Source organism: Podarcis liolepis (assembly GCF_965112155.1).
Source record: "Podarcis liolepis genome assembly, chromosome: 4".
NCBI classification, from domain to species: Eukaryota; Metazoa; Chordata; class Lepidosauria; order Squamata; family Lacertidae; genus Podarcis; species Podarcis liolepis.
Window position 1 is genome coordinate 106,509,262 of NC_139558.1, and position 6,666 is coordinate 106,515,927.

Below are 6,666 nucleotides of genomic sequence, written 5' to 3' on the forward strand. Positions count from 1 at the left end.
CTCCAGAGAAGCGGACACGGAGCAATGGATCCAAACTACAAGAAAGAAGATTCCACCTAAACATTAGGAAGAACTTCCTGACAGTAAGAGCTGTTCGACAGTGGCACCAGGAGCAGCCCAGTCCCCAGACGCCTTCCCAGACGATCTGTGGGAGATTGGAAGCGAGAAGTAAACCAGGGAGTATTGGCAGCAATAGCACCCTCCACTGGACATTCTTATTCCAGGGCCTGGGATGCCTTTGGGCGCTTTCGTGGCTCTGTAACATGGTGCGCATCTGAGGAGGAGGTGCTTCAGTTCTTGGTGCTCCTAAAGCGCAAGGGCCTTGCCATAAAAACTTTAATGCTTTACAGGGCAGCTATTTCTTTCTTTTGTAAATTCCGCCACTGGCCAGATCCCAGTGACAGCTTCCATGTCAAGAAGTTACTGGCTGGGTGGTGGCGTGTCATCCCCCCTCGTCAGGATGGCAGGAAACCTATCACCATAGACATACTTTATCTAATCTGGAAAACACTACCAGAGATCTGCTGGTCAAATTTCGAAACACGTCTCTTTCGGGCAGCATTTTCCCTAGCCTTTTTTGGTGCCATGCGCATTGGGGAGTGTTTGGTTGGGCCCCTGCAATCAGGGTTGGCAGACAACGACATCAAGTTCTCTGGGCATACGTTGAATGTTAAGATTCGGTCCTCAAAAACTGACCAGTTGCAGAAAGGGGTCACGCTCGCGCTGTCCCCAACGGAACAGGCGGGCCCCTGCCCATGTCGCAACACACGCTGCTTCTTCAGGGTCCGGTCCCAGTGCAAGGGCCCTTTCTTCATTCACTCAAACACGCGCCCGTTGACGCGATCACAAGTCACAGCGGTTTTACGCAAAGCCTTATCTGCTTGCGGTGTTAGTCCCCAGGAATATTCCGGGCACTCGTTTCGTATCGGGGCTGCTACTTCAGCAGCGATACAGGGTTGGGACCCCGCACACATCAAGACACTGGGCCGCTGGCGCTCGACAGCCTACAAAAGTTACATTCGTCCCGGCTCCTCCTCCTTATCACTTGCAATTTAATTGTCTTACAGGTTTGCCCACCATGAAGATCTGGGTGATAGGCCACAGCATTGTCCATTGGGCAGCGGACTATGCACGGTCTCAAAATTGTGGCCTTAACCTTAACATCCACCCCAAGGTACGCTTTTATTGGATGGCCCAGCGGGGCATGCGTTGGCGGAGCTTGATGCCCATGCTGCGTAGTGCCGCAGCGACCCATGGCCCTCCAAGGGTCTTGATTATACATGCGGGGGAGAACGATCTAGTGGAGCAAAAAGGCATTGCCCTTATCCTTGCTGCAAGGGCAGATCTAAAAAGCCTGCATGCCTTGTACCCATCAATGACCACCGGCTGGTCCAATCTCCTACCCCGTCTTCACTGGAGGGGGGCTTCCAATCCCTCTCGCCTCCATTATGCGGTGAGTAAAATTATCAGGGCCATGCGCAACACCATGCGTCAAATTGGTGGGTTCCCTATCCCACATCCCACCATCACAGCAGAAAGAGTTGACCTATTCCGGGGGGGGGGGGACGGGGTGCACCTGACCCCACTGGGCAATGACGTCTGGCTCCACGACTTGCGACGAGCCCTTGGGGACTGGATAGATTGCGGAGTTTGATTGGTCCTCGGTTGTGGGACTTGGCGGCAAGGCCCCTTAGGGCCTCGAGTGGCGGTTCTAGGCCTTGGCAAGGTAGCCTTTAGTCTAACATCAAGTTGGGGGGGATGCATTCATGCTCCCTCCCCATGCGGCAGCATGTGCAGGGCCCATTGAAGGGCAAACCGGGAGTCCCTGAACCTAGAGCGGCGGCATGTAGGTCAAACTCCCTGGACAAGGTCAGTGGAAGGGCATGCTGTGTAAGTTTGCGCTTTGCAGTCCCCTCGCACTGGGCCTCATCTGCCTGCATATCCTCAGCCAGGCGGGCTGAGAGGGTTACCTGGCAAGGCCTGTGCCAAGTTTCCCACTTCTGAAGTTCAATAAAGTTGTGGCCAATTTGAACCCATACTCTGGTCTCTTGTCTTATCATTTGGGAAAAGGGGTAGGCACCACAGACAGGGTTTAGCGCGTGTGCCCGCAAACAAGGACAGGAGAAAAACAACATTCAAATTTCTGTTTTAAGACCGCCTTTTTTGTGATGTAGGTGTGATGTATCTGAGGGATGGTCTTAGGTTACACCCCTTCTGTGATGTATGTATGATGTTTCTGGGGGTGGTCTTGATCTACAGGGGGGCAATTTCAAAAGTCTGGATCAGGCCTTGCACCCCATTTTTCTGGGTCCCTCCCCTCTCCTGCAAGTGAGGGGAGCCCCCTGTTGCAACAGATCAATCCAGACCAAGCCTACAGGCTGCTGTTTTGCTCCAGGTTATCCTGGTTGGTGTCTTTCTTTTTCTCCAAGGGAGCCCTCGGATTTTTCCGTTAAGACCCCCAGGGCTGGACCCCCCCCCGGCCCCTCCTCCCAGGCGCTTGTCAAGGGGAAGCCCAGGGAAGCCCAGCGCTGGTTGCCATATTTCCTTGCCCGCAGGGGTCTCCACCCCTCACTTGATGCGCAGACCCCATCCTAGGCTTGGCTGCGCTCGGGAGTCCAAGCCCCCTCCAGGGTGCAAAGACCTGCCCATTCCCCCAAATTTAGTTCATTTCAGTGCACGGCACCGTGGAGAATTGTTAACGGAGAAATCTGAGTCTCCCTTGGACAAAAAACAAGGACACCGGGCAGGAAGAGCAGAGCAAAACAGCAGCCAGTCGGCTTGGTCTTTTTTTTTTAAAATGATATTTATTAGAAGATTAAAAATTACAGAAAAAAAGAAAAAAGAAAAACAATATATTTTTTTACAAAACATACAGCATAATACATAAAAAGAAAAACACACACACACAAAAATACAACAGTACAACAAAAAGAAACAGAAACACTAAAACACACATCCAATATTCCATATCTTTACCTTTCATTTACTTGTTTCATTGACCTCCTCTCACCTCCCTTTTTTGTATTCTAGTTCAATTAACTATGTCAGCAAATTCCTTCCATCTTTCTCTATTTTTGTTCTATAATTTATCTTAACGGTCTAACCTTAATTTTTTTCATTTATCGATCAGCTTTTACTTAATTCTTTATTACATTTCTGCTAAAACCATATAACTTCGTTCCAGCATCCTTCTAACATTCATTAATTTTGCAATGTTTTTGTAAATATACTTTAAATTTTTTCCAATCTTCTTCCACCAATTCTTCTCCCTGGTCTCGGATTCTGCCAGTCATTTCCTCCAATTCCATGTAGTCCATCAGCTTCATCTGCCATTCTTCCTGGGTGCGTAGATCTTGTGTCTTCCAATACTTTGCAATAAGTATTCTTGCTGCTGTTGTAGTATACATAAAGAAAGTTCTATCCTTCTTTGGCACCAATTGGCCGACTATGCCCAGGAGGAAGGCCTCTGGTTTCTTCAGGAAGGTATATTTCAATACCTTTTTCATTTCATTATAGATCATCTCCCAGAAAGCCTTAATCCTTGGGCACGTCCACCAAAGGTGAAAAAATGTACCTTCAGTTTCATTACATTTCCAACATTTGTTATCGGGCAAATGATAGATTTTTGCAAGCTTGACTGGTGTTATGTACCACCTATAGATCATTTTCATTAAATTCTCTTTTAAGGCATTACATGCTGTAAACTTCATACCAGTGGTCCATAACTGTTCCCAGTCAGCCATCATAATATTATGTCCAACATCTTGTGCCCATTTAATTATAGCAGATTTCACCGTTTCGTCTTGGGTATTCCATTTCAACAGCAAGTTATACATTCTTGACAAATTCTTAACTTTACGGTCTAACAATTCTGTTTCCAATTTTGATTTTTCCACCTGGAAGCCTAATTTTTTGTCCAAATTATATGCCTCCATTATTTGATAATAATGGAGCCAATCTCGTACTCTGTTTTTTAATTTTTCAAAGCTCTGCAGTTTTAATCTGTCACCCTCTTGTTCCAAAATTTCCCAATATTTCCGCCATTTGGCCTCCATATTGAGTTTTTTCTGTGCCTTCGCTTCCATTGGTGACAACCATCTTGGGGTTTTTCCCCCCTAACAAATCCTTATATCTTATCCAAACATTAAACAATGCTTTTCTAACAATATGATTTTTAAATGCTTTATGTACTTTTACCTTATCGTACCACAAATATGCATGCCATCCGAATACATTGTTAAAACCTTCTAAATCCAACACTTCAGTATTTTCAAGAAGCAGCCATTCTCTCAGCCAGCAAAAAGCAGCTGATTCATAATAAAGTTTAAGGTCTGGCAGGGCAAATCCACCTCTTTCTTTAGCATCTGTTAATATCTTAAATTTATTCTAGGCTTCTTGCCCTGCCAAAGAAATATCTTTCTGCCACTTCTTGAAACAATCCATCTTATCCAAAATTTGTAATGTTTGAAACAAAAACAGCATCCTTGGCAGCACATTCATTTTTATCACAGCAATTCGGCCTAACAATGATAACTTCAAATTTGTCCATATTTCTAAATCCTTTTTCACTTCAATCCAACATTTTTCATAATTATCCTTAACTAAATTCACATTTTGGGCAATCATGTTAACCCCTAAATATTTCACTTTCTTAACCAGTGTTAGTCCTGTCTCCTCCTGAAACTTCTCTCTCTCATTCACAGTTAAGTTTTTCTCTAAAACCTTAGTTTTCGTCTTATTCAGCTTAAAACCTGCTACCTGTCCGAATTCTTGAATCAGTTCCAATACCCTTTTAGTACTGGATTCTGGCTCCTGTAAAGTCAATACTAAATCATGAGCAAATGCTTTCAATTTGTACTGTTTAGCTCCCACCTGTATACCTTTAACCTCTTGGTCCTTTTTAATCATGTTTAGCAAAACCTCTAGGACCGATATAAAAAGCAATGGAGAAATTGGGCAACCTTGTCGTGTCCCTTTTTCAATCTTAAACTCTTCTGTCATCACATTATTCACAATTAATTTTGCCTTTTGTTCTGAATAAATTGCATCTATACCATTTTCAAAACCTTGTCCTACCCCCATCCCCTGTAGATTCTTCTTCATAAAACTCCAAGAAATATTGTCAAAGGCTTTCTCTGCATCCACAAATATCAAGACTGCTTTAGTATTAATATTCACTTGTAGTTTTTCTAGAATATTAATTATATTCCTCGTATTGTCAGACAAATGTCTGCCCGGGAGAAAGCCCGCTTGGTCTGTATGAATTTCTTCTGCTAACACCTTTTTTAGTCTTTTAGCCAAAATATCTGTGAAAATGTTGTAATCCACATTAAGCAGCGATATAGGGCGGTAGTTCTTGAGCTGTGTCTTTTCAGTCTCTGTTTTCGGTATAAGTGTAATGTAAGCTTCCTTCCACGACTCTGGTGCCTGTCTTCCTTCCAATATTTCATTGCAGACTTCCTTCAATGGTTGCATTAACCATTCTTTCAAAGATCTGTAATATCTTGAAGTCAAACCATCTGGTCCTGGAGATTTGCCTAATTGCATGTTTTGGATGGCCCCTTCCACCTCCTGATCCGTTATCTTATAGTTCAACATTAACTGTTTTTCCTGAGAGATTTTACGTAGTCCAATATCCATTTCTTTTTGCTTCTCCTGTGTATAAAGTTGTTTGAAGTTCAAATATATAAAAGGATGTCATATAGAGGAGGGAGAAAGGTTGTTTTCTGCTGCTCCAGAGAAGCGGACACGGAGCAATGGATCCAAACTACAAGAAAGAAGATTCCACCTAAACATTATGTAATAAATGTAGGGGTTGCTCATGCGCAAGTTGGTGCCACTCCCGGCTAGGTTGCCTTGTTAAACCTTTTCTGTCTGGACAGCTCTGCACTTCGTGGCTGTTTCTTAAACCTTTTCCAGCATAAAAGTTGTTTGACTCCAAGTCTCTTCCTACTCTCCCTGCGCGGAAGTCTTCTGCGCAGGGAGGGCGTGGGTAGCGGAGGACCCGTGCTCTCCTCGCTGATCTCCGGCAAGGAGTCCTGGAGCCCCCTCGCCGATTCCCCCATCTGCCCCCCTTTATCCCTGGTGTTACACTGATTTCTTTCCCCAGCTGGTGAGCCGCCTCTCCCCCTGCTGGGCCCTTCTCCAGCATCGCTTGAGAGCCTACCCTCCGCCTCTGGCTCCGATGTCAGTTCCCTGACACATTAGGAAGAACTTCCTGACAGTAAGAGCTGTTTGACAGTGGAATTTGCTGCCAAGGAGTGTGGTGGAGTCTCCTTCTTTGGAGGTCTTTAAGCAGAGGCTTGACAACTATATGTCAGGAGTGCTCTGATGGTGTTTCCTGCTTGGCAGGGGGTTGGACTCAATGGCCCTTGTGGTCTATTCCAACTCTATGATTCTATGATTCTAAGTATCTCTGAAAACACTTCCTAATCTCCACTGGGTTCTGTATATTCTTTCCTTCCACTTCCAAGTTCGTAATAGTATTGAGTTTTTGTCTTTTTTTCATCTGCCAGGCCAACAATTTTCCACACTTATTTGCCGATTCAAAAGTCTTCTGCCTCATCTGTTTGATCTTCCATTCTATTTCCTGATTCATCAGCTTCATATATTGTGTTTGGTATAGCTTTATCTCTTTCAGGATCTCCTGTGACTTTGGTTTTGCTT